General features: G+C 45.6%; 1 protein-coding gene across 2 annotated transcripts in view; it reads right to left on the minus strand.

Moving 5' to 3' along the window:
* The window catches only part of mntb (MAX network transcriptional repressor b), a 35,993-nt gene that overhangs the window by 6,568 nt on the left and 15,663 nt on the right, over nucleotides 1–13,762 (minus strand). The gene's annotated exons all lie outside the window — the stretch shown is intronic.

The following is a 13,762-nucleotide window of genomic DNA, read 5'->3' on the forward strand; positions in this document are numbered from 1 at the left end:
TGCCGCATTCCTGAAGTCGGATTTGAAAAAGGGTGCACGTATGAATTTTACATGCCTGATAGCATGTACAGAGCCAAGCACATACAAACACACACACACACACACACACACACACACACACACACACACACAGTCTCATTTACTGTGTCACTGAGGGAAACCCCTCCCATTTCCTGGACATCAAACTGGCGCTATAGATAATAACTATTTATAAAGTGGGGGTCAGCTGAGTCCAAAGCCTTTGATGTCATTGGTAGACCCATCTGTGTCCTAATAAGACCCAGTAAAGGTCAACTTATGGCACAGCTTTCTCATGGACCAGACCAGACACATGACAGTTGAGAGATAGAGAGCGAGTCAAGATTAGAGAAGGTAAGAGAGTAATTTATACTTTGTGCAATGTTGCACCAGAAACGGATTATTGGTGCACGATACTGGCGTGCAATTAAGCACAAATTAACATGCATTTCGGAGAGAGAAAGCTGTGATTAAAGAGGAGAGAGACAAAGTCAAGTGTCAAAGGGCACAGCCTCTCCAGAAGGGGATAAGCTAATCATTAAATAATCAATTGACAAAAGATGTCATACAATGTCATATTAAAATAAGTCCACACAAAAATGTGAAAACCTGCCTTTATTCCTTGTTTTGTGCCTGGTAAATATATAATAATAAATGTGTACATAATAATATTTCTATTACCTAAAGTAATAGATCAAAACAATACCCGACAATAATATATTATGAAAAGAATGTGTTTGTTGCAGCCCTACTTCCTTTGGAGTTCCTGTGTGTGAGTGTGTGTGCGCGTGCGTGTCTGTGTGTGCGAGTGACCCACTTTGTGTGTGGCTCAGCTGACGCAAGCAGCGCACACAAAAAAAAGCAGCGTGCCTGCCTGCCTAGAGACATTAACACAGATTACTGCAGAGGGAGGGGAGGTACGAGTGGGTGACCGGCGGCGGTGGGGACACTGCACGTTCACAGTTCACACTCCCTCAGCGCATCAAGTCCATGTAAAGGCTGGGCAAGGTACAGGTGTGCATGTGTCTTGGAACTTCTAAATATTTTCATAACCACCTTTAAGGAAAGGTCGGAACTCAAACGAAGGCTAGGGCTATCATCACGATTATGAAAATGTACTTGACGATTAATTGTTGCTCAAATAATTGCAATGAATGAGTTTCTTTCATTAAAAAAACCCCAATTCGGCCGCTCCAATGATTCGCCATGCAAGTCCTCGGAACATGCAACTACGCTCGACATAATGGTGCTTTCTCCAGGAGGGGCGAGATCCAATTGCCGACCGACACAAGTCCTTATTCGGGGGCTATGGGATAGGGGTGTAACCAATCATTAGACTCGGGGAGATGTAAAGAAGGTGGCGGAAGGGTCAAAAATCTCAATTTTGTGAAGAAAGCTTCATTGTGGAAAAGGCTTAACTGTAATTTTTGGGTTAGGGTTAAAGGGGAATTCCATTCATTTTGAACATTTTACTATGTCACTAGCGCTAAATTATGCCATTTAGCGCTAGCATTTATTGAAAAATTTGGATCTAATTCACGCCAGCATTTTTTTTATTTGAGCTCTTATTTTGAAAAGCCACAGTTCCAGACTTCCGGTAGGGAGCTTATCCTTGGAAGTTTAACAGGTCCCGTTCAACTGTTGTTTACAATTTGGGTCCATGCCAGTGCACTTGGGGGCTCCTCATCGCAGGCTCTGTGCCGTCAAAGAAACGCTGTTTTGACCAAAATGCCATCTGGGACAAGGAATAGGAGATACAGGCGATTGAAAGAAACGGATAGAATGGATTATTATGGCAACGACGATCTAAGATGGGCGATCCAGTGCTGTGCTAACAACACAGTTAGCTAACCGGCTAACGTAAGTAGCATTATGGCTCGATCCATCGAATGCACTATAAAAGCGCAATTGACAAAGGTCTTCGGCAATGGCGTTAAGCGTTAGTATCAAAATTAGGCTTCAATTGACAAAGGACTTCGGCAATGGCGTTAAGCGTTAGTATCAAAATTAGGCTTCAATTGACAAAGGACTTCGGCAATGGTATAAGTGTTAATATACCTTAGAGTTGTTGTGTGGAAATAATAAAAAAGTCCCCCCATTCTGTGTTGCCTAGAACTGGAGGTCTGAAAAAAATCTGTAACATTATTACTAGCCCTTACCCGTTGTGAGACATTTCCCCCCCCCCCCTTGTTGCCGTGGGGGGTACTGCGCCCGGGTGCGTTTGTAATTGACTAATAAATTCATTAATAATCATTAATGTGTCAAATCGAAAAAGGGCTTCGTTACGCCCTCCATATTCATATGGTCAATGCCTGTGTGAGAATTATAGTATGATGATGTGATGATGATGATGATGATGATTATTGTGATCTTTGTGGTTTTTTTCAGACCTCCATTTTAGAGTTTTTTTTTAATTTTGTTTCATAAATCAATGCTATTGAAACCTTTACGTTTGTGTGTTGATTAAACCTCTTTAAAAAATGTGGACCCTCAAACTGTCTGCTAAAGCATCTAACTCCACCTTTCCACCTCTCATGTAAATATTTGACAATATATAAAGTCACAATACCAACTTTGATGAGGCAGTATTGCTTTGATTTAAATGGTTTTCCTGATAAATGTATAATTTAAATTTCCTGAAAACTTTAGTGACTTCTTCCCGACAGCAGAGATAAGCAAAGCTTTATTCCCACAGTTGCTGCCGTGTGTAAACCGTGTACGTCCACAACCATGACTTTTCAGGAATTGGAAATTTGGAATGTGTTCAAACGGATCAAATGGAGTTATTATTCAGTCACACGTTATTTTAATACATTTCATTGGTTAAGTACTTATATAACCCACAGACACATTTAACCACATAACAAGTTACAACGTGTCACATTGTAAAGTTGTATATCTGCTGTTTTTACTACTTTTGAGCTGTCATGTGACTGTACAAAATAGGGCATACATTTATGAAGAAAAAAAAGGAAAACCTAATAAGATCAAATATGGAAATCCAAGGTTTCCTCCCCCCCCGACAGCAACAATAATTATGATGGATTCAATTCCCTGCACACAAGTGTCTGATGGAATAACCTCCTTCTGACCAATGGTGTCTTTTACTGTCCCGTTGGGGAGTGATAAGGAGCAAAAAGGAAGGGAGTTTAGAAGACTGGAGGGTGGAGAGAACAGGTGGAAGGAAAGAGGAGGGGATAAAATTAAGAGAGATAAAGGGAGGGGGAGAGAGAGACAGAGACACAGAGAGAGACAGACACAGAGAGAAGAGACAGACAAGAGAGAAACAGAGACACAGAGAGAGAGAGAGAGAGAGAGAGAGAGAGAGAGAGAGAGAGACAGAGAGAGGAAGTGATAATGAGAAATGAGCCTTTGGGGACACATGTTCCTACTCCAGGCCACTCAGTCCAGTGAGCAAAGATGTTTACCTTGGAGGCTCACGTGACGTCTCAACACACGAACACACTCCCTGCTAGTGCCAACACACACCCAGTCAACTTACACAACCTCCCTGTCGTGTGTGTAAGACACTGTGTGTGTGTGTGTGTGTGTGTGTGTGTGTGTGTGTGTGCACGTGCACGTGTGCGTGCATTCTTGCATTTCTAAGATGACAATGAGGAAAATCCTGCACTGTTTCAGGGTTAGAACTAGCTTTAGGTTACTGAGGTCGAGGGACACTCAGGGTTCCTTGAGGGGGTTCAAAATGGACCCTAAAAAATGTGAAATCTCAGTGTACAAATGGTTCCATTTGAGAAGCCCTGCTTTAGGTTAAGGTCAGGTAGTGTCGACTGATGCTGCGTTCACACTAGCGGCAACAAAGCATGAGGTTAGAGGTAATTTTCAATGGAAGCCAGTGACACAAATCTACAAACTGACACCCGACACTTGATGTGGCGTCACACGGAACAATTTGATTTATCAAATCAAACTTTATCAATCAAACTTTATTTATATAGCACATTTAAAACAACAGAAGCTGACCAAAGTGCTGTACTGTGCTGTTAAATGTATTTTACATTTAGTTTATGAGCAGGCTTCAACTTTTTTTAGCGCTCTGATGACGCAGTGAAGTGTCAATCAATCGTGTTTTTCTTTCAACGTTTCCACTCCCCTTCTCTCCACAATTCCTACTCCATGAATGGAAGGAAAACCCCATTCATGTAATAAACCAGTTAGCATTTGTATTTAACTCTTTTCATTTATGCAGTTCGCCTTAGCAATACTTCAACTAGCGTTGAAGTTGTTCTGTAGCTACTACTAGTAGCTACGGCTAAAGGGTTAGGGAAGGAATGCAGTTCATGGATATCACTGATGCGCACGCGCACACGCACACACGCACGCGCACACACACACACACACACAATCCAGACGAGCCTTAAAGGTTGCACTGCGACAATTCCAAGTTATATTATTCATCACTTCAACGAGACACATGACTTTCCTTTTTTTTTATATATATATTTTTTTTATCCCACGATTTTGTAACCCATTTTTCACCCCTGTGTCAATCATCTAATGTGATCCTGGGCTCTACACACCCTCCGCCAACCTGGGGAGAGCAACGGACTTAACTCATGCTTCCTTCATGCTTGAGTGTCCAAGTTGCTCCTTTACACCTGACAGGGGGGAGTTGCCCTGGTTGGACGTAGCGCGTGGAAGGAACACGTTATTCCAACCAGTTCCTTTCCCCTCCACCAGGCGCCCCGGCTGGCCAGGGGGATTACTGCATGTTTTTGTGAGGGTACCTACCCTAGGGGACACGGGGAGAACATGCAAACTCCACACAGAAAGGCCCTTTTGCCAACCCCGCCTTCGGGTATGGGCACTGATGACGCGGAGGAGGAAACACGCCGCCAGCACCCACAGCGCCCCGAGCGGGAATCGAACCCAGGACCTTGACTTTCCTGACACAACCACATGTGCACCGACTGCCAATGGACATTGTATTTAACACAAATCTTTACAACAGTAGTGTCTGGCCATAACAGGCTTACAATCATATGCATGGGTGTGTGTCTGATGCGCACGCCGATGCAACTAAACAATTAACCACTTAAGGCCTAACAAAAAAAAACTTTGGTTTCCGGTTGCCGACCGACTCCATTAAATATGCGCGACCCATATTATTTTATTGGCATTTGGTGGGAAAAAAAAGATAAGAAAAAAGCTCAGAATACGACCGAGTAAGACCAAAAAGGTCTTTGATCATTAAAATTCTCTTTGATGAGACCATCAGGACGCGCAAAGTCAAAATAAAGTTTTCTTTCGTCTAAAATATCACGTGCGCAAATGTTTTGGAATGCGTCATCGCGAGGAGACGCACAACCCAACACAACACAACGCCAACACAACACAGCATGGACCTGTGCACCGTATCTGTCGTCTGCCCGTGCAAAGCACCGCCACAAATAATTCGATTGAATACTAAATAATTTGCAGATATAATTAAGGAGGTGAAACCGTGCCGGTAGTATGCGTGATTGCGTGGGGGTCTGCGAGTACAGTGACAGAGACTCAAACGTGTTACTGTCTGTTACCCATTAAATCTGCGGGTCTGCTGCTGACGTTACGCCACTTTTTAGCTGCACTCCACAGTTATGCTCAAATTAGTGCCCCTAAAGAATTCTGAGGCAACATGGCTGGAGACGAGGCAGCCAATCAGAACTGCTCGACTAGCCAAGCCATGCAGACGATGGGATGTTCTGGGTTGTTGGCAACTGTCGTGACAGAAATAAGTTAACCAACCTCCAACCTTTTGGTATGTGAGTGATGCAGCACTTTGATTTGGAGTTGAATTAAAACTCTAAAGTATTCAACCAGTGTGTGGTGGAGTGTGGACATTCTATTCAAAGTTTTCAAATGTTTAGCTGTAGGCATACAGTGTTATGTGTACTTGAACCATTCATTATTTAAAAGATGGTATTTCAGGCAAATATTGAAGTTATTAAAAAAGAAGCCTATCCATCATTGCCATAGGAAAAAAAAGAAACAAAATCCTTGCTACCCATCCTTCCCACGAAAAAATAAATAAATAAAATAAAATAAATTCCTTGCTACCCATCCTTCCCACGAAAAAATAAAATAATTAAAATAAAATAAATTCCCTACCTACTCAGCCCAAAAATGACAGCCAAACGGAAACCAACGTTTTTTTTTGTTAGGCCTAATCGCTCTAGACTGAGGAAACTGGGCCTGAGTTGACTCTGTACTTCGGAGGTAGCCGATCTACAAGGCGTTATGAGCTTGTATATCTTCTATTTTTGGTAAATGTTACCATCAGAATATGGATGCTGGGGTTCAAGTGGTTAAAGGATCTCCACAGCCTGTTGACAGTGCAGTGGTTCAGACAGACACGCACCTCTGGAACAGCATGTACCGGTACTCACATCTAACCACAGTCTTTCTCCTGCTCCTCTCCACTGCCTCCCTCTCAGCGTTCATGTCTGTCTCCCCTACACTGTCTCAGTGTCTCCCTCTCAGCGTTCATGTCTGTCTCCCCTACACTGTCTCAGTGTCTCCCTCTCAGCGTTCATGTCTGTCTCCCCTACACTGTCTCAGTGTCTCCCTCTCAGCGTTCATGTCTGTCTCCCCTACACTGTCTCAGTGTCTCCCTCTCAGCGTTCATGTCTGTCTCCCCTACACTGTCTCAGTGTCTCCCTCTCAGCGTTCATGTCTGTCTTCCCTAGACTGTCTGTGTCTCCCTCTCAGCGTTCATGTCTGTCTCCCCTACACTGTCTCAGTGTCTCCCTCTCAGCGTTCATGTCTGTCTCCCCTACACTGTCTCAGTGTCTCCCTCTCAGCGTTCATGTCTGTCTCCCCTACACTGTCTCAGTGTCTCCCTCTCAGCGTTCATGTCTGTCTCCCCTACACTGTCTCAGTGTCTCCCTCTCAGCGTTCATGTCTGTCTCCCCTACACTGTCTCAGTGTCTCCCTCTCAGCGTTCATGTCTGTCTCCCCTACACTGTCTCAGTGTCTCCCTCTCAGCGTTCATGTCTGTCTCCCCTACACTGTCTCAGTGTCTCCCTCTCAGCATTCCTTCTGTCTGTGAGTGTGTCTCTCCTACAATATCTCCCTCTCAGCTTTCCTACTGTCTGTGTCCCTCTCAGTGGTCCTGTCTGTCTCCCCTACACCGTCTCCCTCTCAGCTTTCCTAGCTTTCTTCTCCTACAAAGATTCCCTCTCAGTTTTCCTACCGTCTCTCTCCCACAATGATCCCTTCACAGCTTCCCTGTCGCCTGTCTCCCATTACAAAGTCTCCCTCTCAGCTTTTCTTGCATTCTGTCTCTCCCACACATTCTCCCTCTCAGCCTCGTCTGGATAAAAAACAAACATAATGCAATTATTAAGAATCCCCCTCAGTCCCTCAAATCACCACGGAAACAGCTGCCACCCCCATGGCCGTTACCGTGGCAACCCCATCCACGAGGAGCCGGCTGCCGGAGCGACGGAACAGCGGAGGGCAAGAGGAGACGTCTAATTGGCTGATACCTACGGGGTAATAACGTACAAGGAGCGATGTGATTGGGCGCTTTGCCAGACGACCGCGTCAGATCACTTTGCCACATCTCTCCCAGCCCATCATCCCACACACCTCCTTACTCTCTTAACCGCTTAGACCCTCTGTTCTCTAGTTGCACCCGCACTTGGTGCGCGCCACAACGCCAAATCTCTTTGCTGAAGAGGGAGACGATCTGAATGCTCACAATGCGTGGCAGATAGCTTGTTGATCTGCTAATTTCTGCAAATTCTGCAGATCCCCCAGGATAGGCATCATACGCCCTTCCTCCTTGTGTTCTACTCTCTGTCGTTCATTCTGCTTCGTCTTCACACTTCCTCTTTGTAATGTTATTAATGTTAATAATAAAGTTAATTCTGCTTCGTCTTCACACCTCCTCTCTGTAATGTTATTAACCCATTCTGACCTGAGATCAGATTATAAAAATGTCTTCTGTCAGTCGCTCTTCGATTTTTCAAAAATAGCAGACCTACAAGCTCGTAGCGTGCCACTCGGTCGCCCGCTATGAGCTTGTAGATCTGCTATTTTTCAATAGCTAAAGCACGACATGATGCTAACACCAAAATGGGTTCCCGCCCAAAATGGGTTAATGTTAATATTAGTTCATTCTGCCTCGTCTCCGTACCTCCCCTCTGTAATGTTATTAATGTTAAGTTCATTCTGCCTCGTCTCCCACAGGGTGTAGGTCTGCTGTTTTCGGAGAGCGACACCGTTGTGCGGTGCCACGGAGTATGAATGGGTGAAAAGGGTGCCTGGGGGTGTCGTATGTTTCCGACAGACCCCACCGTGAGAACATATTGCGGTTATTTCTCCTTTATTGGCTATTATGGTACCATCCATCCACAGGCTGGACAGAGGGTAGAGAGACGCTGCATTATGTAGTACACCGTTCCTCAACATCTGGTCCAAAATGCACCCTTAACGGTCTGTAACTCTGAGAGGGTACACATGGGACCCCAATCTACACTGTACCAATATCAGCATTCATTTACAGTATTTTACACTTTCTCCCTCTCAGATTTTTTCTATTACGCTGTCTACCGCTCAGCTTTCCTACATTCTGTCTCTCCTACGCCGTCTACCTCTCAGCTTTCCTACAGTCATAGGGGATTCACACTATGGTCCCGGGTGCGCACTCGGGACCACTTGGCAGATGTTGTGGTAGTGTGAATGATGCGTACCGTTCCCGGGAGCGGATCGCCCAACCGTCCCCGGGACCGCATGGGGGGAGGGTCTCTGGACCGTTGAAGTGTATTCAGATACGGATCGTTCCAATGTGAATGCATGCAGTCGACGAGCCAAGCGTCAACAAAAAAAAACACAGCCTCTGCACGATGCGTAACACCAGCGCATTTCTCAACGCCGCCCTTCTCCTGTTGAATCTGCTTATACGCGCAGCACCGCGCTGATCTTATTTTGCGGACTACACGTGGCTCTTGGGCTTTGCTTGGCACAGTTTTCAAAGTAAAACAAAATAATAATAATGCTAAAGTAGAATCCATAGCAAACTAATACACTGGAGCACAGAACTGACTGACACAGTGAATAGCAGGCAGGCTGACAGTGAAGTAGCATAACGGCAAAAAGCCAAAGAGGCAATGCAATTCAGTGTGTCTGGATTTATTTGAGACAATGTCGCACAGTTGATGGTCAGTGTCCGTGCGCGCCAGCCATCAAGCACACCGTCATCAGGAGGATTAAAGTGTGTTATGCAAGTGTACCCGGGTGCGTTGTTGAATCTCGGGCAATGTGAATCATGGCCATCGGGGACCAGGCAACCGTATTCGGAAACGGTTCCAATGAAACGGATTCAGTCCGTCTCAGTGTGAATCCCCTATCGGTCTCTCCTACACTGTCTCCCTCTTCCTAAAGTCTGTGTGGGGTATCACAACAGCACATTGCTAAGTGTTGTCCTCATATGAACCTCAAACGTAGCAGTACGGTGATAGTCTCAGGCATATAAGCGGGACGGTACACTTGCTGTTGTCTAGTCTCTAGATTTGCTCTTTTTACTGCCGATTCCATTTTGATAAGATAAATCATCCTGCAGTTTCACTTGTAGAAGTGCCTAAATCTAATTGACAAAAGCTCAAGTTTACTTAAGGACTAGGGGTGTAACGATATAGTAAAGAATCGAAGTATATCAATATGAAAACAGCAACATATCATATCGTTTGTATCTTTTTTTAAATCTATTTGTATCGTATCGTTATGCAATTCAAATAATCGGTATCGAATCGTTTTGCAATGCAAATAATCGCAAGGTGCTTAAATACTTTTCCATTCCATATTACTACACTTGGTCTATCAATAAATGGGTATATTCTCTGTGTTCATGTCAATGTATAGGTTTGTGTTCAAATGTAATGTCCATTTATTTGCCAGAGAATCATTGTGTTTACTTTATTGTGACTAGGGTTGGGATTAGTTAGGATTTTAACCGTTCCAGATCCTTACCGGATCCCTCTTAACGGTTCCCTTAACGGATCCTAATATTATTTTTTCCCCCTTCTGACATAGATTATGCTTATATTATAACTAACCTAACCAAGTACATAATAAACACAAATTCATTAATTCAATTATTGAAAATGCACTTTTATGAGGTGGCACTATTATTTAAACTTCAAAACCACCACCAGGCACCAGCTAGCCACCACAACAATATCATCGTTGCAATTTGTACTGTATATTGCAATTTGTACTGTATATTAAATATACAGTCCACATTGCAACAATGATACCATAATTTGTGGTGACAAATGTTGTGTCTTTAATGTTCAGATTAATTTAATATGAAGGACCCCTTACCCTAATGGAAAGTTGGAAACAAGCCATAGTGCTTTCTTGGATTATAAAATCCTTTTAGCAGACCTTGTATTGAACTGTACGCTACGTTCCTGTGCTTTTTTCTGCAAACTGTTTATAAAGTAATCAATATGGAGGTATATGCACCTAAACACTGGGCTCTCAACAGTCACGCGATTAATTTAGAGCCAAATCAAAAGCAGTTGAGTTGCTTATAAGTTGTAAAAATAAGTGCAGACAAATTGATTTGGCTCTACAGTTAACGTGATTCATAAAATATCAGACAGAAAGACAGAAAGACTTCGAGTCATTGGCGTTCTAAATTAACACCATTAACAACAGTTGTACAATATGCCTAATGAAAAGCTCTGTAGAAGTTACAAGTTTTTATTTTCTATTACGTTACTAGCCTGGGGAAAGTGAACCAGCCTTGCATCATCCTCGTCCCCCGCCGGCTGTGGTGGAGCTGCAGGGAGTGCAGGCACGGCTTTCCGCAGGCTCACAAACACGATGTGCCTAGATTAATCTCGTGAGTTGTGGACTCGTGTAGGCATATTGATTTTGAGATGTTTCCTCAATGGACGTGGTGCAACTGGTACAAGTTGCAACAACCTTTGCAGGGAACTATAGCATCGCATTTATTGCACTTTGCATGCTCAGCCTCAGAGTCATTTCCCTCTCTGTTACCCACACTTTGGAGATCTCTTCGACATACTGTCCCGCTCGCTCCGCGGCGGTGACCAGTCGCTGAATGCACAGAACAGGGCGTATCCTCCCCGACCTGTTCTGACATTCTATATGTTGACCCTCCCCACCCGTCCTTCCTGTTCTGACATTCAATATGTTGATCTGATCTCATCAAACCCTGTACACGCCAGTACAGAATTCATTCCATATGTTGATCTGACCCCCCAATGCCAAAGCGCCACTGCTCGCCCAGCAGGCTGCCGTCTAAAGGGCGAGGTCGCTTCTCGCCCTCGGGGCGTCTTACTGGTATCCATAATATTAAATGTTTCCCTTAAAGAACCTACACTATCCACATGTTTCACACAGATTTAATTTCTTTGCTGAATAGTTACTGTATCGATTTTAAATCATTGAATCATATCATATTGCCATGAATGAACCAATATCGTATGTATCGTATTGTCAACCTCGTGCATCGTGATATGTATCGCTGTTAAAATGTACTGTATCGTTACACCCTTATTAAGGACCCATGCTTCCCCTCAGTCCCCTCTGTCCATATACTCAAGGACCCCTGGGGGACCTTCAGGACCCAGAAAATAACATAGTAGCAGTGTTTCCTGCAGGAAAAGGCCTTGGCATGGTGCTGGGCGCGGGGGGACGAAAAATTAGATTAATGAATTAATTCATTTGATTAATAAATTAAGATTAATTTGTATTATTGCTCTTGTATTGCTATTGGAGACACTGGGGGGACACTGGGGGACACTGGGGAGGCACTGCAGGGGCACTGGGGAGACACTGGGGGGACACTGGGGAGGCACTGGGGAGACACTGGGGAGGCACTGCAGGGGCACTGGGGAGGCACTGGGGGGACACTGGGGAGACACTGGGGAGGCACTGGGGAGGCACTGGGGGGGCACTGGGGAGGCACTGGGGAGACACTGGGGAGGCACTGGGGGGACACTGGGGAGATACTGGGGAGACACTGGGGAGACATGGGGAGGCACTGGGGTGACACTGGGCAGGCACTGGGGAGGCATTGGGAAGGCACTGGGGAGACATTGGGAAGACACTGGGGAGGCACTGGGGGGGCACTGGGGAGGCACTGGGGAGGCACTGGGGAGACATGGGGAGGCACTGGGGAGACATTGGGAAGACACTGGGGAGGCACTGGGGAGACACTGGGGAGGCACTGGGGGGGCACTGGGGAGGCACTGGGGAGACACTGGGGAGGCACTGGGCAGACATGGGGAGGCACTGGGGGGACACTGGGCAGGCACTGGGGAGGCATTGGGAAGACACTGGGGAGGCACTGGGGAGGCACTGGGGAGACACTGGGGAGACATGGGGAGGCACTGGGGGGACACTGGGGGGACACTGGGCAGTGTCAAGGAAATGTGGAATACCTAAGTTGTACATTTAAGGACATCATAAACCAAACCATGAGAAGCTGTCTTTTTCTCTGTGACCTGTGACTTGTGTGGTCTGGAGGGGTCCTTCATTGGCATGTGTTAAGACCCACATACCCCTGGGGGGGGGGTAATAATGTATTGAAGCTGAAGTCTGACTGAGATGTGTTGAGTCAGTACATGGTGTTCCATTGTAACGCTTCACTACTGTCTCCGTATTCGAATTAAGGTTGGGCGATATGCAAATTATTTTCAACCGCCCATCGTCTGACAAATATTCGCCGATTAACGATGTATTCGTGTCATAAAAGTAAAATGAGAACAGCTCACTGCAGGTCGCAAAAAAGCCAGATCTACAAGCTCTCAAGGCGCCGCGTCCTGCCTGTTTTCGCAGCTCCGTTCGCTAGGCGTTGAGGGCTTGTAGATCAGTCTGTTTCTGCAGCGCAGCTGCGCAAGTGCGCAGCCAGGGTAACTTGCTCCCTTGCCTCCCCGCACCGGTCAGTCCGAGGCTCGGAGCGGAGCGCACAAGCTGCTGCGGCCGGGCTGCTGCTGATCTACAAGCTCTCAAGGCATCGCGTCCTGCCTGTTTTTGCAGTGCCGTTCGCTACGCGTTGAGAGCTTGTAGATCTGTCTATTTTTGCAGCACTGGTGTCGGTGTTCGTTCACGTTGTCAATAAAAATAACTTAGATTACAGGCGGAAATGAAGTTCAATCAGTGGGTTGCAGCACCAGTAGGGGCTACACGCTAAGCTAATGCTAAGCTAAGCGCTATTATGATCCCCGAGCCTATACACTAACACTAGTAGACAGTTTTTTTATTTCCCCCCCCCCCCCCCCCGACTTCACGGGTGAGGCATTGGGATTGTGATGAGACACGAGACAGCAGTGTGCATTCTGTTGTGACTGTATATTATTAAAGGTATATTCAGTGATTTCACTCAAAAAACCTTAGGTTTCGTTTTTGGCTGTGGGACCCAGCCTTTCGTCCAATCAGGATAGAGAGTCAAAAACGAAACCTAAGGTTTTTTGACCCCCAGGGGTTAACTGGGGACAGGGAGGAACTCCTTATATGGCCAGCACACTCTAGTAGGGAGGATTATCACAACAAAACAAAAAAAAAGTGATATTTGAATTAAGTGAAATCACTGAATATACCTTTAAACTGCATGGGTCTGGACTCCGGAGCTTAAACAACATGTAGGCTACATCCTCCCAGCTCCCAGCCTTTACTTTGGCTGGCGGCTGCCGTAAGTGCCGTGCCCCGGTGCCCGATGCTGCTGAGTGCGGCGACTGTGGGAGCATACATTATAACGGGAGGAGGT

This window comes from Protomyctophum parallelum, assembly GCF_964188405.1.
Source record: "Protomyctophum parallelum genome assembly, chromosome: 1".
In the NCBI taxonomy this organism is placed as follows: domain Eukaryota; kingdom Metazoa; phylum Chordata; class Actinopteri; order Myctophiformes; family Myctophidae; genus Protomyctophum; species Protomyctophum parallelum.